This window comes from Mauremys reevesii, linkage group 12 (genome assembly GCF_016161935.1).
Source record: "Mauremys reevesii isolate NIE-2019 linkage group 12, ASM1616193v1, whole genome shotgun sequence".
Taxonomy (NCBI): domain Eukaryota; kingdom Metazoa; phylum Chordata; order Testudines; family Geoemydidae; genus Mauremys; species Mauremys reevesii.
The window spans coordinates 24,886,985-24,912,218 of record NC_052634.1 but is presented as its reverse complement, the minus strand read 5'-3'; the positions used below and the strand labels follow the sequence as shown (position 1 = coordinate 24,912,218).

Here is a 25,234-nt window from a genome sequence, read left to right as displayed (position 1 = left end):
GAGAGAGAAAAGACCCAGTGGGACCCAGCCCCCCTACAGTGATCCCATGGACAAGAACCTGGCTGGGAGTGGGGTGAAAGCTCCCTGTGGGCAAAGGGGAGCTGAAATCCCTCAGTGTCCTGGAGTTTAAGCAATGGAAGCTTCAAACCCTGCATGGGTGGGGGCTGAGGTGCATCAGCAGAAGGTTGGGCTGGACGGGGCGGCAGGTTTGTATAATTTTTGGTGGTGCCCAGAATGGGACCAAGTCCTGCCCAACCCCCACCCCCACCCCAGCTTTAGGCCGATTCTCCTGATTCCCCTGAATCGGGCCCCACCCCTAAGAGGGCCCCGTGCCCAAACCCTGGTACTGCGTACTGGCAAGAGCTGGTGCGCTGTACCAGGGTGGCCCGGCTTCCCCAGGGGGCAATTTAAAGGGCCTGGGGCTCCCAGCAGGGGCTGGGGTAGGGCTGTGGGGGGCTGGGGGCTATTTAAAAAGTCCAGGGTTCCCATTGCTTCTACCGCCCCAGCCCTTTAAATAGCCCCCAGAGCCCCGCAGCTTCCCCAGGGCTCCCTCTGCTATTTACAGGGCCGGGGCAGTGGAAGCAGGGAAGCCCCGGGCCATTTAAATAGCCCCCAAGCCCCAGGCTGCTGCTGCTACCCCGGTGCTGACGGAGGGAGGAGGGGGCACTTACCGTACAGGGTGGGCTGGACCCTCTGTACCTGCACCCCCTGCCCTGCCTCCAGCCCTTCACCCCCTGCCCTGCCTGCACCAGCCCCTGCCTCCAGCCAGCCCTGCACCCCCTGCCCTGCCTGCACCAGCCCCTGCCTCCAGCCAGCCCCACACCCCCTGCCCTGCCTCCAGCCCCTGCCCACAGCCAGCCCCACACCTCCTGCCCACAGCCAGCCCATCTCCAGCCAGCCCCACACCCCCTGCTCACAGCCAGCCCCTGCTGCACACCCTGCCTGCACCAGCCCCGCACCCCCTGCAGCCAGCCCCGCACCCCCTGCCCTGTCTCCAGCCAACCCCTGTCGTACCCCCTGTGGCTCTGCCTGAAGCCAGCCAGCTCCCCACACCCCCCTGCCCGCACCAGCCCTACACCACCAGCCCTGCAACTCCTGCCCTGCCTGCAGCCAGCCCCGCACCCCCTGCCCTGCCTGCAGCCAACCACTGCTGCACCCCCCTGCCTGAAGCCAGCCAGTCCCGCACACCCCGTCTCCAGCCAGCCCCGCACTCCTTGCCCTGCCTGCAGCCAGACCCTACCTCCAGTCAGCCCCTGCCCTGCCTCCAGCCAGCCCCATGTCCACTGCTGCCTGCAGTTCCCAGGGCAGTAACCCTGCACACCTGCTTCAATGAGGGGGGCAGGGAGCAGCTGGAACCCACACATGTGCACACCGTAGGGTGACCAGACAGCAAGTGTGAAAAATCGGGACAGGGGGTGGGGGTTATTAGGATCCTATATAAGAAAAAGTCCCAAAAATTGGGACTGTCCCTATAAAATCAGGACATCTGGTCACCCTAGCACACCCCCAGGGAGTGGCAGGGACCCACACATGTAAAACGGAATTCGTTTCTAGTTCAGGCCCATCTTTTTAAAAAAGAACTTTAGGTAGGGTTAACATACACCCGTATTTTCCTGGACATGTCAGGCTTTTTGGTTCTTAAATCACTGTCTGGGAGGAATTTTTAAAATTCAAAAATTTAAAAATTCCTCCTGGGAAAATACGGACGCATGGTAACACTATTGGTACAAAAAATACATACTGTGGCACATCCCTTAAATCAGAACTTTTTATAGGGAACCGGTTCCTAAGGAATGAAAGTCTTTTTTATATATACATATATATATCTATATAAATTTTTAGTTATCCCTGCTGGGGCCCGGCTGAAAATGACTGCCCAGAGTTCGAGAACTGTCCCTGTTCTCATTGGACAGATGGGGAGAAGCCTGAAGTACAAAGAAGGGAAGCGACCTTCCCAAGGGCCTACACAGCAAGCTGGTGGCAGAGCCAGAAAGAGAAGCCAACAGTCCTGACTCCTGTTCTAATGGACAAAAAAAAAAAAAAAAACAGAGAAAGGGATAGAGCCCAGGAATCGAGATGGTGGGGAAATTTCATTGAAACCATTTCTGTCAGAAAATCCCCTTCAGACTAAACCAGTTTGTTTCTCGAAATCAAAACAAGTGAGATGAAAGTTCTTTGCAAAAATATTTTGTTGCAAAACAAAAGCATCTCCTGTTTGTCACGGTGTGTTAAATTGTCTCGTCGCACACAAAGAGGAGACACTTAGATCTCAAACATTAGATAAGATGCTTCAGTCTGAGCTAAGTAATTGCTGCTCTTAACAATTTCAAAATAAAAAAATACAAATCAAACAGACTATTTCAGCTATTCTATTATGTCATAATCTGCTCTGAGTAAACGTGATAGGACACCGCATATTATGCACTACTCCTAGTTACACTCTCCAATGGATCCCCACCCACCGTGAGGTAGGTAGGAGAGGATCATTATTATCCCTACTTGAAAGAGGAAGAAGCTAAGGCTGAGAAAGGAGAATTGACTTGTCTTAGGTCACACAACCAGCCAGTGGCAGAGTTGGGAATAGGACCCAAGAGCCCTGATTTTCAAACTAACCATCGGATCTTGAATTTCAGACACTGAATGACCTGAGTAAAGTGCTCTCAGATGAGCTCCAGACCAACAACAGTGCACAATAAATATTCAGCAAGTATTTGAGGAGCACTGCAATGTTAGAGAGAATCATGAACTGCTCAGAGACAATTAATGCAGAGGAGCAGCAAAATTCATCAAACATATGACTGGTTCTGACTTATTTCCTTGGGCTTAAAAGAGAACAACAAGGACCTGAGTCTCCTCCCTGTCAATAACCCCCTGCTCAGCCAATCAGGTTAGAGACTGAGGACGGGAGGCTGAGGGTTCTCGCCCAAAGGATGGCCCAGGTCACCGGTGGGGATCACTGCCCAAGCACTATTTCAGCCCCACATTTTTGGGTGGACCTCCCAGAGTGGGAGCTGCAGAGCACTCCCCTGAGACACATACGCACACCCCTCCTGGTGTTGGGAGGGGAACAGGAGAAAGGACAAAAGAAGCAAGAGACAAAGAGAAAGGAGGAAGGGATGGATGGAGGAAAAGGTGAAACCAAAAGGACAAAGCCTAATGTCCCCAGTGATTCTAAGGACAAAATCCCAGGTGCACAATAAAATTCTGCCTCCTTAAGCTCGTGTTTTCCATGCCTAGAATTCAACTGTCACCAGATGGATCAGACTGAACAGGTTTCAAACCTCGAGGAGGCTCTTACCTTCTAAACAGGGACATCTGTTTTCTAGTAAAATCACTAAAGGGAAGGAGAAAACTCGAAAGAGGTTCCTCCTGGCGCTCACGTCCGTGAACCCGAATACTCTCTCAGTCCTCAGAGAGAGACCTGGAGAAGGAGACTTGCTGAAGCAAAGCCACAGGGGTCTCTGAGGTTTCCCTGGCCCCTCGCCCCTGTCCTGCCTGGCTGATGTCAGCATCTCTCTGTGAGGTCACCACCTCCCCACCACCTTTGACCAATAGTCTGAGGTCCTGCAAAAAGCCTTTGTGATGTCACTGCCACACCCCTCCCTTGCTCCGCTAATGTCCTGCCCCTGCCCAGGCACTTTGGAGGTTTGAGCTACTCCCTGTGGATCACCCCACTCAAGGAGCGTTTGTTCTAGGAAGCAAGCCAGCTAGACAGGAAAACATCAGACGCTGCTCCCAATGCTACACTCAGTTTTTCAGAAATTAGTCGACTTTATGGCCAGAAGAGACCATTAGAGCATCTAATCTGACCCCCTGCATATCATAGGCCTCCTGTATGACACCAGAGCTACTTTTGGGGCAAACACATTCCAGAAAGGCATCTAGTCTCCATTAGATGACATCAGGAGATGGCAAATCCACCACTTTCCTTGGGAGCTTGTTCCTGTGGTGAATCATCCTCGCTGTTGAATATTTGTCTTATTCCTAATATGAATTTGTCTCTTTTCACCTTCCAGCCATTGGGTCTTGTTATGCCTTTCTCTCCTCGATTAAAAAGCCCTTTAATACCCAATCTTTTGTCTCCATTAAGGCCCTTCAACACTTCAATGAAGTCACCTTTCAATCTTCTTTTGATAAGCTAAACAGGTTGAACTCGTTCAATAGCTCACTAGAAGGCATTTTTCTCCAGCCCTCAGAACAATTCGTGGCTCTTTGGTCATCAGACTCCTGAACTGCAGCTGGATGTGGTCCTTGTTCTTCTGCACAGCACAGCTCCTGGAGAAGTGGGATCTGCAAATGTACATTCGTATGATACCTTTGTTTAATTGATGAAAACATAAACTAGACACTTAGAGGACTGGAACTGATTTCAGCTGATGGACAGCTTTGCTAGGTTTTTATGCATTTGGACAGCGAAATGTTGAGTGTTTACATTCATATCAAGCACCCCCGTATAGTGGAGCTCCTGAACAGAATGGAGAATGGAAATGGAAATGTTTTCCTTTTTTTTAAAAAAAGAAAGAGGGTTATAAGAGAACACGGGGGTTTGAACTGAAGACTACATAAACTGCAGTCAAACACTCTAACACTGAGCAATATCCCCATGACAACAGGAGTATGGAACTGTGATGTCCAGCACTTTGAAGGACAGACCCTGCTTCATCGAGGTCCTTTGCCATTCGCAGACCACAGGTGGTTTTAAAAATGGGGTTTGATTAAACTTCTTAAATGTGGTAAACACCACAGCTTGCACACCCACCGATATAGCTTCTCCTACTGACAGAGCTGCCAACTCTTGCGAAGTGGATTAACTGCACCCACAGGAAAACTCTCTCCCATCACCATAGAGCAGGGGTTCTCAGAGTGTGAGTCAGGACCCCAAAGTGGGATGTGACCCTGTTTTAATGGGGTCACCAGGGCTGGCATTAGACTTGTTGGGGCCTGGGGCTGAAGCCAGAAGTCTGAGCCCCACCACCCAGGGCTGAATCCCTCAAGCTCTGGATTTGCTCTCCCCTAACTGGGGCAGGGCCCAGGCTTTGTCTCCCCTGCCTCTGCTCAGTGTGGAGGAGCTTGGTCCCTCTTTCCAGAGCCATGTAGTGAGGTTTTTTTAGCAGAAGGGGGTTGCAGTGAAAAGAAGTTGGAGAAACCCTGGCATAGAGCCTCTGAATATGTCTAGACTTGGCTCCCTGTGGCAGATCAGACACTGAAAGTACAGCCATGGAGACACCACGCACCAGCCTTGCCTAACAGGCAAGAATCAAAACTCCACAGAAAGATGCCTGCTGTTTTTAACCCATCTCCCTAAGCCCTCAGCCACCACCACTTAACAAAGGGGCTTTTCTACACTATGGTTCTGGTCTCACTGAAGGGTCATTTCCAGTTGTTTGCTCAGACCAGCATTAGGGGAAATGGTGCCCTGGGCAAAGCTTGTACTTTGGCACTTCCCCACTGCCCCTGGACGATCCCCACTCCCCCTTTACCGCTAGCTCCTGCACTCCCAACCCTTGCGCCTCCTTCACCCCTAACTCCTGCCCCCTCCTGTGCCCCCTTTGCCCTTAACTCCCTGGGCCACCAGCCATTGCCCCTCTCCTGCAGCCCCTTCACATGGCTCCAGTGCTGGGGGCCCCGCACTTGTTCTCCTTTTCCCTGGGCTTTGGCATCACTAGCCCCTGATTAGTGAGTAGGGTTCAGTGGTCCCCAAAATGTGGGGCATGACTCCTAGGGGGACACAGAGGAACATTCATGGGGGCACCTCAGTGCCTGAGCCAGCCCCCATGGAGGGAGCAGCACTCAGCCCCACTCTGTCCCAACTCTTCCCAAACCCCACCCTCAGCCTGGGCCTCTGGTGCCCAACTCGGCCTCGACCCCCTTACCCCTGTCTGCACCCCTCTCCTCAGCAAGCAACAGCCCCACTCCCAGCCTCGGTACATGACTGCGGCTTCCAAGGGGCCACAGCCATGGCTAAGAGGGCACAGTGTGAAATGTTTAGGGACCACTGGTTTAGGATGATGTTCTCAATCACTTCTATGAAGTCCAATAAAAGCTATTCCTCACCCACCTACCCCTCCATCAGGACGGACTAATCCACTTCCCCAAGTTAATCCACTTCCCAAGAGGTGGCAGCTATGTCAGTGGGAGAAGCTATATCGGTGGGTGTGCAAGCTGTGGTGTTTGCCACATGTTCTGCTGCCCTTCACTCATGCAGGAAGGATAATAACATTTCATTCCACTCAATGCTAAAGTGATTTGTAACCCACCACCAGCCAAAACTGGTCATTTTGGGAAAGCGGCCCCATCATGCTGCATACCTAGGCAGAGTAGGTGTGTCTATGCAAACACGGTCTGTTCCTGAAGTCTTTCCCCGAGCTCCTCACTAGATGTGAGGGGGGAGCTCATTCAGCCTCTGCTTCCGCTTAGTGTTTAGAAACTCCTTATTGTCCCTAGCTCTGCTGGCCTTAGATTTCTCCTCCTGTCTTTTTCTTGACCGCTCAGATGAGGTGGCCGAGTGGTTAAGGCGATGGACTGCTAATCCATTGTGCTCTGCACGCATGGGTTCGAATCCCATTCTCATCGGATGCATTTAGTCATTATCCCTCTTTTGTAGACAACCATGTCCCCCTTTGGTACAATGTTGCTTCTTGCAAACAAAAACCTTCTCAGAAACTCAGAACTCTATTGCTTTAAATAAAATGTCTAAATCCCAGATTTCTTAAAAAAAGAAAAATTCTCTAGTCCTGTATTTCTTAATTTTTATCTCAAAAGGTAACATCCTCGTCATGTCCTCCAAACACCCTGGGACCAGCCCAAATTATTAAAATACCCTCAACCCGAGCAAGGCCAGAGCAGTGAACCAGAGCTAGTATCTAGGCCAAGCTGTTCTGAAGGAGGCAACTCAAACATTTTCTCCCTGCTTCCCTTGGCAAGGTCTGACTGAGAAAACAAAATTCCCCAAACTGAAAAACCAATACTAATCTGTTTGGGGACTTTGGTTTGAAAGTATTATTGTTATTATTCTCTTCTGATTTCTGAATCAGTTCAGTTCAGTCTTTTTCCTCCAGGTGTGTTTCCAGCTAAAACCACATTGAGGGTACTGGACCACTGACCTATCATCTCTTAACACCTAAACTTTCTGTAACTCTTTATCAGTGCCTGCCAGTGTAATTTAAACCATAGGTTTATCTAGCTCTGAATCTTGTCTTCTGACAGTAGCCAATACCAGGTGCCCCAAAAGCCACTCCTTAAGGTACCACCAGGAGTTGAACCCAGGATCTCTTGTTTACAAAGCAGATGCTTTAACCAGCCAAGCCATGGTACCTGCTGTTACTTAAAGCAGCGTGTTTGCCCATACCTGACTCTCTGCCAATCCCCACTGGGCCCTGACAAGTGTTGCTCGTGTTTGGCTTCTGTAAAGCAGGGGAACAGGTGAAGTTTTGCTCCCAAGGTGTGTGTGTGATTCTTTGGACAGGTCTACACTATGAAATTAGGTTGGTGTAATTACATTACTTAGGCTGGCAATGCAGTTCTATCAAGCTAATCCCGGTGTAGATAGCGGCTCAGCTGTCAGAACTTTCTGGAGCTATGAAAAGGGAGGGGCCCAGCCTCTGTAGCAGGAATGCAGGGCAGGCGAGTTCACGGCAGGCATGGTGGGATACTGGTGGAGGCCAGTTATGGTGATATAATGACCAGCAGCATTTACAATGACAATTTGTCACTTTAAGTTTGCTCCACAAAGCTCTAGGCCTCTCGTCGAGGTGGTTTTATTTTGTCACCAAAACAGGGCAGTTTTGTCACCAGACGTGGCATTGCAGTGTGTGCACCAGCCAGAAGCTGCTGACCGAGGGAGCGTTGTGTGTTTTTCACACACCTGAGCTACATAATGATGCTGAAATAACTTTGCAGACCTGGCCAAAGATTCACTCACATACAGCTTGCAAGGAAAACATCACCTGCTCCTCTGCTTTGCAGAATCCAAACACAAGCAAAGCTTTTCAGGCCCCAGTGGGGATGGCAGGGAGTCAGGTCTGGGCAGACACTGAGTTTTAGCCACAGGCAGGCACCATGGCTTAGCTGGCTAAAGCACCTGCCTTGTAAACAGGAGATCCTGGGTTCAACTCCCAGTGGTGCCTTGTTGAGTACCTCTTGGGGTACCTGGTATTGGCTACTGTCAGAGAACTAAATGGGCCTTTGGTCCAGCCCAGTATGGCTGTTTAAATTATACTGATAACAGAATTACTGAAAGTCTGAGAGTTAAGAGCTGATAGGTCAGTGGTCCAGCCCATCACAGATGACCCCCCTCCCTCTGGGACAGGGGCAGGTCTGAGCTCTCACACCAAAGGGCTCATTGTGGCTTGCAGAATCTGTGAGAAGCTCATTTAGTTTGCACGGAGGGTTGAGTTCTGCTTTGTGCACTGTGTGTGAGAATGAAAATCCTAAACCGCCCTTTGAAATAACGAAAGCAGCAGGACATGTTATTGTCCCTGCCCCAAAGCAGACAGACCAATGGAGAAATGCCATTGAGTCCAGGCTAATACTCCACTGCCATTTTACATTTTTCGCTTGCTAAACTCCCTCCCACCCTTGAGGGCTCCCAGAGCCCAATATTGAGCTTGAGCTGAGATGTCTACACTGCAAATTTACCACCCCACGGCCCTAGCCTGGGAGCCTGCACTGGCATGGGACAGGCGTGGGTGTTTCATTGCAGTGTGGACATAGCCTAGCATTATGTCTACACTGCCATTAACACACCCAAGTCACTATTCTCAAACCCTGGGTCAGTTGATTCAGGCTTGTGGGGCTTGTGCTGCAGGGTTATAAAATTACAGTGTAGACACTTGGGCTTGAGCCCAGCCTCCGAGACCCCACGAGGGGTGAGGGTCTCCAAGCCTGGGCTCCAGTCTGAGCCCCAGGAGCCCAAATCAGATCATCCAGGCCAGCCGGGCCAGTGGGATTTTGTCACAGTCTAGATGCCCTCTCAGGGTATGTCTACACTGCAATGTAAGCCCAGGGTTAGCAGAAGTCATGTCAGCAGCCCCAACACATAAACATAACCCATGAGGGAAAGTCCCACCCCCAAATAAGCTGGGCAGTGTCCTTCTCCCTACGGTTCATAAGTCCAGCAACCAAAAGTCCTTTAACATGAGCCATCCCCTCACTGCACCCTACTCACAGCTGTTGTCCTTAGTCAGTGCAAGCCCAGAGGTGCCTCTGTACCATTCACGTGCCATCCTGGGTGGAAAAGGGGGAAAATAAGAAGGCCCCGTACTCACTATGGTGTCTAGGGACTCACTCATCCCTCCACAGCCACCCTGTCCTAATGTTGGTCTAACACCTAAATTTTTAGTATTGAAACCCAAGCCCCAGCCCATTTGGTTTTGGAATCCATGTCCCCTGCCTAGCAAGTGCTATTGAATTGAGGGTGAGTCCCTCAGTCGGGGTCTGCCAAGCACAGTTGTGCTGCCCTCGATTCACACAACAAGGATAACAACCCTTTATTTCTCCTGCCCCTATAACATGGAGACTGGGAATCCAACACCAGCCAAAAGTGATCATTTCGGCAAGCGACCCAACCTATTTCCAACATACTGTAAAATCCACATGCAGACTCCTATACTAAACCTTGCAAGAAAATCTTCCTGAGGGGGTCTGAAGCACCTGCTGCTGGAGGGAAGGAGGGAGCTGTGGGTTGGGATTGAGGAGCAGCATGAGGAGAAGGGGCCTGTGGGTTGGGATTGAGGGACACTGGGAAAAGAGGGGGCATGGGTTTAAGCTGAAGAGCATCCTCGTTTGGGGATCCAGCAGGACAGGGGAAGGCAGCAGGTGATTCTAATTCCTTAGGGATATTCTGTGTGTTTGTATGTGTGTGTGTGTGTGCAGGGAAGGAACATGCTCTATGCCCAGAGACCTTTATTCCTCCAGGCTGCAAGGACAGAGGGGCTGTCAGGAAGTTGCCCCTTCAAACCCACACACAAAAAGGCCCTTCTGAGAAAAGGGAAAATCCTGAAGAGAAAAAGTAACATCAAAGAGGACTCCAGCAAGACAGTTTAAGATCTTGGTGAGTAGTTTATCACCTGACCAGGGACTTGAACCCTGGACCCTCAGATTAAAAGTCTGATCCTCTGCCAACTGAGCTAGCCAGGCTCACAAAGCAAAAGAGCAAGTTGGTGCTGTGCAGAAACTAGTCAAGAAAACAAGAGCAGGAAACAATAGGGGAAACCTGCTGCTCTCTCTGGCCTGGTCAACACTATGAGTTTATATCGAATTTAGCAGCGTTAAATCGCATTAACCCTGCACCCGTCCACACAATGAAGGCCTTTATATCTATATAAAGGGCTCTTAATACCGGTATCTGTACTCCTCCCCGACGAGGGGAGTAGCGCTGAAATCGGTATTGCTATTTCGGATTAGAGTTAGTGTGGCTGCAATTCAATGGTATTGGCCTCCAGGCGCCATCCCACAGTGCACCATTGTGACCACTCTGGACAGCAATCTGAACTCAGATGCACTGGCCAGGTTGACAGGAAAAGCCCTGCAAACTTTTGAATTTAATTTCCTGTTTGCCCAGCTTGGAGCGCTGATCAGCACAGGTGACCATGCAGTCCCAGAATCAAAAAAGAGCTCCAGCATGGACAGTAGGGGAGATACTGAAGCTGATCTCTGTATGGGGCAATGAATCTGTTCTATCAGAACTCCGTTCCAAAAGACGAAATGCCAAAACATTTGAAAAAAATCTCCAAGGCCATGGTAGACAGAGGCCACAACAGGGACTCAACACAGTGCTGAAACTTAAGGAGCTGAGACAAGCATACCAGAAAGCCAAAGAATGAAATGGACGCTCATGGGGGGTGGGGCGACTGACATCTGTAGCTATCCCATAGTTCTCGCACTCTCTGAAAACCATTTGAATTCTTGGGTGAGTTCCCAAAGCCTGAAGGGTCAAAAATATTGTCGCGGGTTGTTCGGGGTCTATGTTGCCCCCCCCCCCAAAAGCAAATGGAAAAAAATTGTTTCTCGCTTTTTTTCAATGTCACCGTATGTCTACTGGATGCTGCTGGCAGACGCGGTGCAGCAGCATCCCCTTTCCTTCCCTTCCTGAGGGCAGACGTTATAGTAGGACTGATATCTGTCATCATCGTCCCGTGAGTGCTCCTGGCTGGCTTTGGTGAGGTCGGCTGGGGGTGCCTGGGCAAAAATGGGAATGACTCCCAGGTCATTCTCTTCTTTAAGCTTTGTCTAATGGAGATTCAGTCCTGCCTGGAATATCATAGCAGCTGGAGGCTGTCCCCCGCCCCTTTGAGCTCTACTTGCAGAGGCAATAACGTCAGTGTTGCTTCAAATTCCTGCATTCTTTATTACTTCATCACGCAAATGGGGGGATAACTGCCATGGTAGCCCAGGAGGGGTGGGGGAGGAGGGAAGCAATGAGTGGGGTTGTTGCAGGAGCACCCCCTAGAATAGCATACAGCCCATCATTTCTGCAGGATGTCTGGGGCTCTGACCTGGAGCAGCTGTCTGCCTCTTGTTCTTTAGTAGGCTTGTCTGATAATCTAGACAGGATTGACTCTCCCTTTAGACAAAACGTGAAGAAGGGAATGACCTGGGGAGTCATTCCCATTTTTGTCCATGTGCCCTTGGCCAACCTCACCAAGGCTGGCCAAGCGCACCCGTAACAGCAACAGATAGTACAGTATAACTTGCAACTATCATTGTTAATTTGCAAAGCAGCAGACGGTATATACTATGGCTGATAACTATCTTTCCTAACTTGCAAAAGGCAAGGGGATGCTGCTGTGTAGCGCTGCCGTACCGCGTCTGTCAGCACCATCCAGTAGACATACAGTGACAGTGAAAAAAGGCTGAACGGGCTCCATGGTTGCCATGCTATGGCATCTGCCCGGGCAATCCAGGGAAAAGGGTGCAAAATGATTGTCTGCCGTTGCTTTCACAGAGGGAGGATTGAGTGATGACATTTACTCAGAATCACCCATGACACTGTTTTTGCCCCATCAGGCACTGGTATCTCAACCCAGAATTCCAATGGGTGGGGGAGACTGCAGGAACCATGGGATAGCTATGGGATAGCTACCCACAGTGCAATGCTCCGGAAATCGATGCTAGCCTCGGTACATGGACGCACACCGCCGAATTAATGTGCTTAGTGGGACCGCGTGCACTTGACTTTATATAATCTGTTTCCAAAACTGGTTTCTGTAAAATCAGAATAATCTCATAGTGTAGACATACCCTGAGACAGCTTTAGAACCCTCTATGCACTATACAGCCAGGAGACAGCAACTGTCAGATCCTGAGTGGATTGTCTGATGTGCTTGGGGCCAAGAGCAAACTGCGTACCCCCTGCCAGAGCAGGAAAAGTAAAAATAGGGGCTTCCCAAAAATGGGAAGGGAGAAGAGAGAAGCGGAGAGGCAAGTGGAAAAGGAAGAGAACGTGCAGACACAGGACCCTACCTAAATTCTGAAATGGATTACAAGAAAAAAAGAGATAGAGCAGCATAAAGAAATTTTACATTTTTTTCAGTAAGTACTGAACTAGAAACCTTTAAAACACCATTTCCACACTACCTTTACTTTTCTTTCAAAATCTACCAAAACAAATTAAGACTCACCACTAAACAGATCTCAACAAAAGCTTTAAACAAATTCAGATAACAGAAAAGAAAACCAAAACATTTATTTTTAAACTTGCTTTATAGGAATTAATTATTTAGTTTATGTTCTTTCTCTTTCAGCTTCCCAAAAAGAAAACAAGAACAGTCATGAATAGCAAACAGCAGCTGTATTAAAAAACACTGTCCACTCACTTTATGCTCAGAAAAGAACACTTTAACTTCTTTTCATGATTAGCAAAATCAGACTCTTTCACCCACACTTCTCTAATTACAAATTATAGAAACAATTTCTGAAAGTATAATCTTAACAAAACTGTACTCGGCTACACACCCAGGCTAATGTGCACAAGCTTTCTTCCCACGGTGAATGTTTTCATACAACGGGTTTCACCCCCAGAGAATTAAAGACCAAAAATCTAAAACCAGGTTCCCATTTCATTAAAGCACAATTGAGACAGCTTTAGAACACTGTCCATTAGAAGATGTTTATGTCGCTATTTACAGAAACACACCTCCTGATTAGCATGTGGAGCTCCTAGCAACTAATCAAACCCTCTTGCTTTGGGATACCTCTCACAGGCTCCTCCGTACCACATGACAGCCTGTCAGGCACAGACAATGCGGACAGGTCAGCCCTTTCTAGCATGCTCCGCAGCTGTTTCTCTCTGGCTTGCTCTCAAATTCATCTGCACTAGAAGTTTTTGCAGGGTTCTATGTTACCGGTGGTACCTGCACTAAATCAGTGGCTCTCAGAGACACCTGTACCCCTTTCAGGAGTCTGATTTCTCTTGCATTCCCCCAAGTTTTACCTCACTTAAAAACTACTTGCTTACAAAATCAGATGCAATATTTATAAAAATAAATCACTTGAATATAAGTATTGTACTTACATTTCAGTGTATAGTAGTATAGAGAACAGTATAAACAAATCAATGTATGAATTTTAATTTGTTACGAATTTGCTAGTGCTTTCTATGTAGCCTGTTGTAAAACTAGGCAAATATCTAGATGAGTTGATGTACCCCCTGGAAGACCATTGGATACCCCTGTTTGAGAACCACAGCACTAACTCACCCTTACTTTTAGAACTGGTGCCACTTGAACCAAGGTATTCTGAACCATTTCAGGGCTAGTAGACAGTAGCAACACAGCTGCACTAGGTCTGTTGTTCCTCCCTGCACAATTCCCACTTGGAAAGAAGATATCTTCTGATCTGACCCTATTTACTATTGTGAGCTGCATAGGCAACTTTCTCTGTGTTATGTGAGCAGAATCCACACACTATATACTACCTGTATGGCCCTGAGGATGCCACATCGGCCGCAGCTGGTGATTGGGCCACAGGTTGAGAATCACTAGTCTATAATTTTGCAAAGTCATTGCCACAGGCTTTTCCCCCATGTCTGCTGTGAGACAAGAGCACATGAAATTCATAGCAATATAAATATGAGTGAAACCACCCAAATATAGTTACATAAAAACTAGATAGTCTCATTTTAAAACAAAGAAAAACACAGGCCACACCGGGAGTGCGGCAAGAGTTTCCAATGATTTATACCCTCTCCTACCCGCCATTCAGCATAAGAATTAACCTACATGGATCACGACTATTTAAATAGAGCATCTTTCTCCTACAAAGCAGAATAAGACAAAAGGTCGAGGTTGTTCCCCTTCACATTTGAGGGGGAGAGGAGAGGAGTAGAAGGATTTAGATGCTCAATCCACTTCAGATTATGAAAGAAACCAAGCAGACTCATGATTTACTCAAAACCCATCCCAGCAAAAAGAAAACCAGACTATCTGCACCTAAGCGTTATGCAAGTTTCTAAATAAAGCTATTATATCTAACCTTCCTCATAACTAGATTTCTGGTACACTGAAAAAACTCCTTCTTTTATTCAGTATACAAAGCCTAACCACTCAGTCTGTGCTCTCCCCTCTCGCTTTTCCAACTAGCAGTCTATACAGTAACTCCTCACTTAACCTTGTAGTTATGTTCCTGAAAAATACGACTTTAAGCGAAACGATGTTAAGCAAATCCAATTTCCCCATAAGAATTAATGTAAATGAGGGGGTTAGGTTCCAGGGAAATATTTTTCACCAGACAAAAGACTGTTTGTGTGTATACACACACACGCACACAGAGTATAAGTTTTAAACAAACAATTTAATACTGATACACAGTGATGATGATTGTGAAGCTTGGTTGAGGTAGAGGAGTCAGAGGGTGGGATATTTCCCTTGCTGCTAAATGATGAACTAGCAATTGGCTGAGCCCTCAAGGGTTAACTCTCTCACTCTGCAAGGCAGCGGGAATGGAGGGAGATATGTACATTTCCCTTAAGTACACTGCCTTGTTAATTAGATCAGCTTGCTGAGACCCCAGCTGCTGCAAGCTCTCTCCCTCCTGAGTCCTGCTCTATGGAAGATGGGGTAAGCGGGGTGCAGGAGCAGGGGGTAGGGGGACACCCTGACATTAGCCCCCCCTCTTCCTTCCCTCCCCCCAGCACAGCAAGCAGGAGTCTCGGGGAGCAGCTCCAAGGCAGAGGGCAGGAGCAGCACATGGCAGTGGGGGGAGGGACACAGCTGAACTGTAGGCAGCTGCTGCACAGGGAACTTAGGGGAGTGGGGAGCTGATAGGGGGCTACCGGTCCATCCTGGGTCCAAGCCCCCACCCAGGGGCAGCAGGTTATATGGGCTCGAGGTGCTCGAGCACCAGGAATATTCAAGACTGAGGGCTGTGCTCCACCAATATTTGGAGCTGGGTTTCTCTCCTGGCCCTGCCTGGAGCGTCCCCCGCCCCCCCACCTTGGAGCTTCTCTGCCTGAAAAAAAAAAACCAGCCAGTGCCTCTCTCCCTTGCTTGTGCTGCAGGCTGCCTGCAGCTGCTTCTGCCTAAGGCAGGGGTTGGCAACTGGTGGCTCGCGGCTCGCCAGGGTAAGCACCCTGGCAGGCCGGCCCGGTTTGTTTATCTGCCGCGTCGGCAAGTTCGGCCGATCGCGGCTCCCACTGGCCGCAGTTCGCAGTCCCAGGCCAATGCGGGAGGCAGGAAGCCGCGGCCAGAACATCCCTCGGCTCGCGCCGCTTCCTGCCTCCCGCATTGGCCTGGGACCGCGAACCGCGGCCAGTGGGAGCCGCGATCGGCCGAACTTGCCGACATGGCAGATAAACAAACCGGGCCAGCCCGCCAGGGTGCTTACCCTGGCGAGCCGCGAGCCACCGGTTGCCGATCCCTGGCCTAAGGCTATAGAGATCAGCGGCCGGCAGCCTGTTGGAGCACCGAGGGAGGGGGAGGGGGAGAGAGGAGTGGGGAAGAGGCATGTACGTGCTTGGGAGCCCTCTCTCCCGCCCCCACCCCCAGCACCCACCTGGAGGAGACGCCAAGGGGGACTCTGGCCAGGAGATGGACATCTGGAGTGGACCTCACTCACCTGAGCAGCTGCTGGGGCTTCTGTGAGGTTTGACCCTGTGATCCGCCCCCTCCCCCCACAGCCCCACTCCTGCCCAGTGCTGGGCAAGGGGCAGCCCCATCCCCAGTGAGACAAGAGTGAGGGGCAGCAGGCTGCAGCAGGGGAGGAAGGAAGCCGCATGTGCTGGCAGTTCCCCCTGCCCCCCAGCACCCACCCACCCACCACAGGGGAGATGTGGGAGGGGAGCTCCCTAGACTTGAGCAGCTGGGGCTTGGGTGAATTTTGTGACACCCTGTTTCCCCCCCCCCCCAGCCACCACCCTGCAGTCCCCACTCCTGCCCCACGCTGGGCAAGGGGCAGCCCCATCCCCCATCCCCAGTGAGGCTATGGTGAGGGTCAGCAGCAGGGGAGGCCACACTTGATGGCAACCCCCCGCCCGGTACCCACCACAGGGGAGGCGAGTGGGCTTTCTGGACCTGAGAGAGGCCCTAGGAGCATGTGCAGTGACCATGGTGCAGAGTGAGTGTGCTGCCTGGGGGGGGTCCTCTCTGGCCCTAGCCCTGGGGTAGCCTGTCTGCACCCCAAGTTCCTTATCTCCAGCCCTGCCCCACCCCAGAGCCTGCACCCCCAGCACCCCAACCCTGAGCACCCTCCTGCACTGTCAACCCCTCATCCCCAGCCCCACCCCAGAGCCCTCACTTGAGGGGAAAAACACTCAATTTAAATTTGGTGGTCAGTTTGGCGTATCATTGTGTTTAGCACAATACTTGATTATTTTACACCCTTTAAAGTGTATAACTAGTCGTATGCAGGTGTTACGAAGTGAGAATGTTCTTAATGTTTTCTCTGAATACTGCGTGGGTGCCTCAGTTTCCCCTATGCATTTCTCAAGGATCTAGTTGGTGGGATAAGGGGGTGTGATTGTTGTAGAGCCCTAGAGGGCCAGTGTGATGCCGTCTGCACAGAGAATGGCCGCAACCCTGTCTCCGGGCAACTGATGGCCTGGGCCACTCTCCTGCAAGGTGCCAACTGAAGGTGTTGGAGAACAAAGAGATCAGGTGGCCTCCTAATGCCTGGAAAAGAGACAAAGGCCAGAGGAGGGAGTGTCAGTGCCTGTGCGGACTTCTGGGAAGCGCATGGTGTGGAAGGGGATGCTGGGATGCTTTGGAACAACTCCATACAAAGCCAGCCAGGACTCTGGGGGAGCCTCCTTTCTCGGAGCAGACTGTCTCCAGGGCAAGAAGCTTACACCTTCCTGGGTCTGACCTCGGAGCATTCAGCATGCCCTTCCACATCATGCACTTTCCACAGCGAGTCTGCCCAGGCTGGTCCTGGGGCAACCAGAGGTCCCTGCACCCCCAACTCCGCAGTCAGATGTGACTCTCAGCCAGACAGTAAAACAGAAGGTTTATTAGATGACGGGAACACAGTTTAAACAGAGCTTGTTGGTACAGAAAACAGAACCCCTCTGTCAGGTCCATCTTGGGGGGTGGGGAGCCCAGACCCAAGTTCTGGGTCTCTCCCCATTTCCCCAGCCAGCTCCAAACTGACACTCCCTCCTCTGGCCTCTGTGTCTCTTCCGGACAGGGAGGCCACCTGATCTCTTTGTCCCCAACACCTTCAGTTGGCATCTTGCAGGGGAAACTGAGGCACCCACACAGTATTCAGAGAAAATATTAAGAACATTCCCACTTCATCACAACAGGTGCAACAAAATATAATACTGTATATTGAAGTAGGCAAGTGCTGCTTCTGACTTTCCACTTTTAATTGACCCTTGTAATCTTGTGGCACTGACACGTTGTAGCTTCATTTTATATCAGCTTACAGGGCGGGAGCAGGGGGGCACCACCATTTTGGGCCCCACCAAAAATTATACAAACCTGTCGCCTATGCTTCGAGTTACCTAGTTATCAAAGTGTCGGGAATGGTGTTTGGTGCGTGTCTGGGAGCTCCTCGTGCTGAAGTAGAAAGCAGTGGGGGAAGAGCGGCTGCCTAGCATCCGAGACTCTCAGCATCGCTTCTCGGCTCCTTGGAGCTAAGATCAAAAGCGTAGTGTCAGTTCTTATCAGTTTAATATCTGATCGGTCCTTTATTTGAGGACTGTATGTTAAATTGATTTTTGAAACAAGGGGATGGAATAGGAGCTTGCTCTGTCCACCCTATGCATTGACCTGGTATTGCAGTGTCTCCAGGACCAGTGCCTCTCCTTTTGGGGAAAACTGTCTGGTTAGAAAAGCAGAAAAAGTTTCACTCTAAAGATGCTGATTTGAGAAGATTTTTTTAAAGTAGTTAAAAAAATCAGGCCTCTTTAGCACTTTGGTTTCTTCATGACAACATATTGTTAAAATATCTTGGGAGTGCTTTCTGAGTCTACAGACGTAAGTTTCTTTGTCTTGCTAGAGGATTGTTTTAAAAGCTGAGATTCTTCTGTTTGCTTTGAGTCTTTTCAACAACATGAGAGACAAATGCTTTCCAGACTGAGGGTCTGTTTGGGAGATGGTTGGTTGGGGGGTTTTGTGTGTGTGGGGGGGGGAACACAGATTGGTAATATTCGAGGTCACATGTATATCAATAACTGGATGAGTTACACAGACTTCTCCCCACCCAGCCTACGTTCCATGTATCTTGACTGAGCCTGCCACCCACCATCCCAGAGCAGAAGCCTGAAGCCTGAGCCCCATCGCACTCCCTCAATTACAGCCCAGGAGGCTGTGGCCTCAATAAAAGCCCCTGGTGGCCACATTTGAGAAATGCTGGAGCCTCACAGTAAACAAATCCCAGCAGGTTTGCCACACCCTGTCCCCCACCCTGGGGATTTCCTGCCCTCTCCCACCCAGACCAACCTTCCTGGAAGAAGTTCCCACCCCCTATGTATTTACTGCCCTTTCTCCCCGCCAAGGGAACCCGCCAGCAACTCCCTGATCATCCCTCCCTCAACTGGCTCCACTGCAGCCATTTCCCTTCCCCGGCCCCTGGGAGGACGGAATGAGCTGGAGCAAAACATGGATGTTGCGCTGCAGCCTGTTAGGGCAAAAAGGGCAACTGGGGACATGACAGAACAGGAAATAATTTCCCAGCACAATTCCCCCCAGGCTCTTTCCCTGCACACAGATATTCCAGCTTGTCCTGCATGGGACAGAAAAATTCAAATCTAGGGCTGTCAATTAATCGCAGTTAACTTACGCAATTAGCTTTAAAAAAATCATGATTAATCTGTTTTAATCACACCATTAAAAATAGAATACTAATTTAAAATTACGGTATTATATTTTGTTTTTCTACATTTTCAATATATTGATTTCAATTACAACACAGAATACGAAGTGTACAGTGCTCACTATATATAGTTTTATTACAAATATTTACACTGTGAAATATAAAGTGCTGCAGTGCAATCTCTGTATCATTAAAGTGCAACTCGCATATGTAGCTACTGCTCCCCCCAATGTTGGGCTGTGCCCCCCTAGGGGGCTGTGAGGGGGGAGCAAGGAGCGACATCGGGGCTCCCTGCATCCAGGTCACCTTCCCCACCTGGGCTGCATAAGGAGAGGACAGAGCGCAGCAGCCCAGCCCCCTCCCCCGCTCCGGGACCGCCCCTGGCCGCGAGCGGGATTCGAATCCCAACGGCCGCAGCGCGCGCCCAAGCTGGGAGCGGCCGGGGCGAGGGAACCGGGGCCTCCCCCCACGCGCCGAGTCTCTGTCCCGCGCTCTCTCCGCCAATCAGCGAGCGGGGAGGGGCGCGGCGAAGTGACGAGCTACGGCCCCTCCTCCACTAGAAGGTCGCGTGTAAGAGAGAGAGCGAGAGAACTACGCTTCCCAGTGTGCACCGGGAGGGGGCGCATTGCCCGAGCAACTGTCCGTCACTTCCGCTCTGAGACGAGCCAGGAACTACAACTCCCAGCCTGCCCCGGGGCGCCTCCGTCCTCTCCAGCCCAGGTGAGGGCGGGTCCCTGGGTCAGCCTGACACCTCCCCCCCCCAACGCAACTCCTCATCCCCGCCCCGCCCCCAGAGAGCCCCGGCCCCGCCCCCCCGGTGCAGGGTCTGAAGCTGCCCCGCGTAGGCACGTGCTGCGCCGCTTCGCCCCTTTCACCCCCCGGCTGGTCAGGGCGGGGCCGGGTCTGGCTCTGTGCGGGGACTGGATCCCCGTGTCCGCCCCGCGGGGATGTTCCCGGCGCCCCTTGTTCGCTGGGTGTGAGCGGGCCCAGGCACCGGCCGCGTGTCACCCCCCGACTCCCGCTGCCCCCGGCCCCGCCCCCTCCCCCGGGTGAGCCCGGCTCCAAACACCCGCTGCAGGGACAGCGACAGCCCCAGACAGACCCGCCCCCGGCCAGAATGAGTCCTTCCCCCAGCCCCGCCCCCGCTGTGCCCGCCCCCAAAGCCCTGCCCCCGCCCCTTCCCCCAAAGCCCTGCCCCCCCGCTGTGCCCTCCCCCAAAGCCCAGCCCCCGCCCCTTCCCCCAAAGCCCTGCCCCCCGCTGTGCCCGCCCCCAAAGCCCTGCCTCCTTCCCCCGATGTCCTGCCTTCACGCTGCCCCTAACCCGAGGTCCCCTCACATCGCCTGTTCCCCCTAATCCCCGCCCCTGTCCCTGAAGTCCTGCCCTGCCCCGTCCGCCAAGGCCCCGCCCGCCCATTGCCCCGTGTCCCCCGGACCCCCCCCGCACACTGCCCCGTCCCCAACTCCCCACTCGCGCATTGCCCCCAATACACCCTCCCTAAGGGCCCACCCCACATGGCCCCTTTCCCCAAGTTCCTACCCTTGAGCTTCCCTTTCTCCCTAAGACCCTGCCCCTGCGCCCCTTCCCCTGGGACTCCGCCCTCACACTGCCCTGAGACCCCACCCCTGCACCACCTGTTCCCTCTAATCCCTGCCCCTGCATCGCCCCTTCCCCCGAGACCCCACCCACATGCTTCCCCTTTGCCCCGAGATCCCGCCCTCACAGCGCCTCTTCCCCCAAGCCCCAATGCCACACTGCCCCTTCCCCTTATGACCCCACCCCTGTACCACCCATTCACCCGAGACCCCGCCCTCACACTGCTCCTCCTGAGACCCTACACCACCCAGTAACAGGCCAGACTCTGGGAAGGGAGGGGGAGAAACATGCTTTGCTCTGCCACAGACTTCCCGAGTGTCCTTGGGCACATCACTCAGCCTCTCTGGGCCTCAGTTCTCCCATCCAGGAAATGGGGCTGGTGGCGTTTCCCGCCCTCGCACGAGCTGGGAAGAGAACTACCCTGTGAATTAAGAAGATGCTCCCAGTCCCCCTGCTCTCACCTCTAGACCCCCCTCTGCTCCCAGAGCCAGGGATAGAACCCAGAGGTCCTAGCACCCAGCCCCCTCCCTGTTCTGACCACTGACCCCCACTCCCCTTTTAGGCTCACTGCCTTTTCTATCCACCCACCCCACCTGTCCATCCCTTTGCTGCAGGTTTCTGGGGTGTCACCCCTGCTCTGCACTCCCCCAGTGCAGCCCAAGGCTTTTCCTCCCCCCAACCACACATCCTCTCCCCCTCATGCTGGATCATCTGCTTGGCCCCCCACCTCCTCTCGGGACGCGCTGTGCGGCGTGGCTGGGGATTGTGCAATGGCCCAGCACCAGGCAACGCAGAACGTAAACCACAGGCCCTGCCCCACCCCACTGGAGCTGCCCTCCAGGCGCATTTGAGCCCAGCACCTTGCATCTCTGCTCTCCTGTCCCACAAGGGGTGAGCTGCAGTCCCCACCATGCTCTGCAGCAGAGAGAAGGGTCAAGCCAACCAGCCCATTTAGGATGGGGGAATCAACACCCTTTTTTCTGCACAACCACTGACCATCAGCGGGATTCCTCCTCCCTCCTGTGCCTCAGTGCAATTAAATCTCTGTATCTAGACAGCCGGTGCGTCCACTGCACCCCAGTCCCCCATGCCTGAGCCTCCCTGGCAAAGCCCTGCACCTGGCTCCATAGAATTAAGTCTCACATCTCGCTGGGAATTCGACTTATTGTGCCCAGAGCGTCTCGGCCCCGCTCAGTAGATGACCTGAGAAACACAGTGTCCGGCTTTTCCAAAGAAGAGCTTAGACCCCCTCATCATGTGGCCTAAAGGATAAGGCATCTCCCTGTGGATCGGATGATTCAGGATTTGAGTCCCCTTGTGGTTGTGCTCACTTTGTGCTGCAAGTCCTGCTGCCTTCAGGGCTGGAACCTCTTCTTGGCCGCTCAGGCCAATGCTCTGGCTTCAGCTAGAGTCCCGGGAAGGAGTTGGGGGTTGGGTGTCACAAAGGCTGGGGCATGAGCCCCAGGTGCTTCCAGTCTCGCCTTTGCCCTTCCTGACTTGCCAAAGAAAATGGGCGGCTCCACTTCCAAAGTCAGCACCATGAGTGGGAACGGTCAGAGGCCCCATCAGGGGGCCCGGCCCTGCTTTCCTACCATCTCCTGATGTTAACCACAGAGCATCAGCAGCCGCCCTGCAGGCTGGCCTGAGGGTGGCCTTCAGTGGGGGTTCGGCATGGCAGGGAGCAGCCTGGCTGGGTGTCTCTGTGGCTGTCTGCTGGCCACGCATAAGTCATGGTCCTGCCCTCTTCTTGCCCACCTTCCATTGCTCTGTGGATTTTAAACCTTCCCTTGGAGCTGTCAGCACCAGCCGCCTCTGCTCCAGGTGCCCAGAGGAGGAGAGGTGCTGGGCTCCTGCCTGAGACTCTGTCTCCCTCCTGCCTACGAAGCCTGGCCCTGGCCCTCCTTCCTTCAAGCGCCAGGTGGGCAAGAGGAAAAGCACAAAGGCAAGTGCCAAACTTGTGGGCACCAGGTGAATCTGTGAGAATCCCAACCCTCAGGTGTCAGTTCTAGAGCCCTAACCCACCGCAGCCTCCCACCCAGAGGCCTGAGTCACCCAACAGGATGGGAAAGATTTGCTCTTGCACAACAGGACACAGGGAAGTTGAGCACTGGGAGCTCCAGGGCTTTACCACAAACCAACACAAGGTCCCACTGAGATTTGAACTCAGATTGCAGGATTCAGAGTCCTGAGTGCTGCCCATTACACCATGGGACCAGCTCATGCTGCCTTCTCTGCACATCAGTGACCCTCACGGGGCTGGCTCATGTAAGGGACTGTTGGCCCCTTACTAAAGCTTAGTGGGGGGTTTGGTTGGCTAATTCCCAGCACCAATAGAAGGGGGAAGGGCCAATGGGAAATCAGGACCCTGAGACTGACAGTCCCCTGGGCAATGGGGAGAGGCCAAAGCTCCAAGTTAGCCGGACTGACAGGCCAGGCAGTGTAATGAGGGAGTCACCAAGCCAGGGGGTCCCATCCTCCGTGTGAGCTGGAACTGCCTGGGGCAGAGTGGGGCAGAGCTAAGGCGAGAGCAGGAGCCCGAGAAGAGCCAGGGAGCAGAGCTGTGCAGGTGTAGTGCCAGAAACTGCTCCCTGTAGGACTTTGCTACCTGCAGCAGTTACTGATACCTGAGGTTGTTCTTATTTGCTGACTTGTCCTAATTGGATCAAACTTGACAGTGGTTTCTCTCGCAAAGGCCAATCCCGGGCCGCTTGGTCCAGACATCCTCATTCACATCAGGCTGGGGTGACCAGATGTCAAAGATGAAATATCGGGACGCGGGTGGCGGAGCAAAAAAAAAAAAGCCAAAGGCCCCCCCCCCGACCAGGCGGCAGTGGCACAGCCCCGTCTCCACCCAACTCTCGGCTCCGACCCCCGATACACTCCCAGCTCCCCCATCCCCTCACTCCTGGGCCCAGCCTGGGCTCTGAGCTCTGCAGCCGAGCCGCGCTCCAGGTCCCTCCTGCAGCTCCCGGGCAAGGGGAGAACCAGGCAGCCGGGCCCGGGCCCTCCTGGCAGGAGCGTGTCTGCCCCACGTGTGTCTCTGACCCCCGCCCACCTGGGCCCTGCCTGCTCCGCACTGCCCCCAGCCCCACTGCGCTGCCCCGCAGGCTCCAGGGCTGGAGCAGCCTCCATGCTGCGCTCCCGGCCATGGCCATGGCCCATGTGCAAACGTGGGAGGGAGGAGGATGCCGCCTGCTTGGGGAAGAGGCAGGGCCAGGGCGAGGATTTGGGGAGGGATCCAATGGGGCTGTGAGGGGCTGGGGCTGGGGGCAGGGCCAGGGCGGGGATTTGGGGAGGGATCCAATGGGGCAGTGAGGGGGTGGGGCTGGGGGCAGGGCCAGGCCGGGGATTTGGGGAGGGATCCAATGGGGGAAGGAGGGGGCGGAGTCGGGGGGGCGAGTGTCCCTTCGGGCTCTGCCTGTGTGCCGGGGCAGAGGGCAAAATTTTTGTTTGTCCAGTGTCCCGACCAAACATCAGTCGGGACGTGGGACAAACAAGCAAATATTGGGACAGTCCTGATAAAATTGGGACATCTGGTCACCCAACATCAGGCTTCAAGTTGAGAATCATTTCCCCTTCCCGCTCTGTGGGAGGGGAGACTTTTAAACGCGCTCTCTGTGCGACTGCACATGGCTAAGCAAAGAGAACAAACCCCCAATACCCCCTGTGCTTTGGGAGCCAGGTTTGCGGTGGGAATTCTGTAGTTCAGATGACTTCACGCCTGGGCATTGTGATTCTTTACCAGTTTCTCTGGCATTGGGCAATTTTGTGCTAACAGCTGTGATGGCCGAGTGGTTAAGGTGTTGGAGTCGAAATCCAGTAGGCGGGTTTGAATCCTGCTCACAGCGAAGCCTGTGTTTTAGCAGGTGTCTCACTGGGGCAATACCTCTGTACAACCCCCGAGACACTCTCAATTCTCTCCCCACCCCAAGTAAATCCTGTTCTGCTCCTTTCATAGAGATCCCTGGGACACCACCTCACACTGTGTCCCTGAGGGGTCGGGCAAACTCTCAGCATCTGAAGCCTCTGCCACTCACCTGGTGCCCCATAGATCAGCCATAGCCCTGGTTCTTCTCCTCTCTCTAGAGTGTGACAGGAGCCAAGTCAGCGACGCCATGGGAGCTACGGGGCTGCAGAACCAACAGAGGAAAAATAGGTGCTCAGCGCCCACTGGCAGCCAGCTCCCCCCGCCCCGCCACTACAGGCCTTGCTGACAAGCTCCTCCTCTTCCCCTTCAGTGACTTCCACTTGCCAGTGATCAGCTGTTCAGTGGGGTGCAGGAGGCGCTGGGCAGGGAGGGGGAGGAGCAGGGACTGGAGGAGGTGGGGGAGGGAGAGGAATGGGGCAGGAAGGTGCAAGCTGGGAAGAGATGGGACAGAGGTGGGGGCT

At 52.7% G+C, this 25,234-nt stretch overlaps 6 non-coding genes across 6 annotated transcripts; 4 read left to right on the top strand and 2 right to left on the bottom strand.

Moving 5' to 3' along the window:
- The first annotated feature begins 6,491 nt into the window (after window positions 1–6,491).
- TRNAS-GCU lies at window positions 6,492–6,573 on the top strand. Its single transcript has one exon. It is a non-coding gene; the product is annotated as a tRNA-Ser (tRNA).
- A 1,479-nt stretch (window positions 6,574–8,052) lies between these two features.
- Window positions 8,053–8,126, top strand: TRNAT-UGU. Its single transcript has one exon. It is a non-coding gene; the product is annotated as a tRNA-Thr (tRNA).
- Window positions 8,127–12,713: 4,587 nt separating this feature from the next.
- LOC120376605 lies at window positions 12,714–12,929 on the bottom strand. The gene has a single exon (XR_005587460.1). It is a non-coding gene; the product is annotated as a small nucleolar RNA U3 (small nucleolar RNA).
- Window positions 12,930–18,048: 5,119 nt separating this feature from the next.
- LOC120376379 lies at window positions 18,049–18,243 on the top strand. Its single transcript, XR_005587261.1, has one exon. It is a non-coding gene; the product is annotated as a U2 spliceosomal RNA (small nuclear RNA).
- A 4,744-nt stretch (window positions 18,244–22,987) lies between these two features.
- TRNAQ-CUG lies at window positions 22,988–23,059 on the bottom strand. Its single transcript has one exon. It is a non-coding gene; the product is annotated as a tRNA-Gln (tRNA).
- Window positions 23,060–24,622: 1,563 nt separating this feature from the next.
- On the top strand, window positions 24,623–24,693 carry TRNAS-CGA. Its single transcript has one exon. It is a non-coding gene; the product is annotated as a tRNA-Ser (tRNA).
- Window positions 24,694–25,234: the final 541 nt, after the last annotated feature.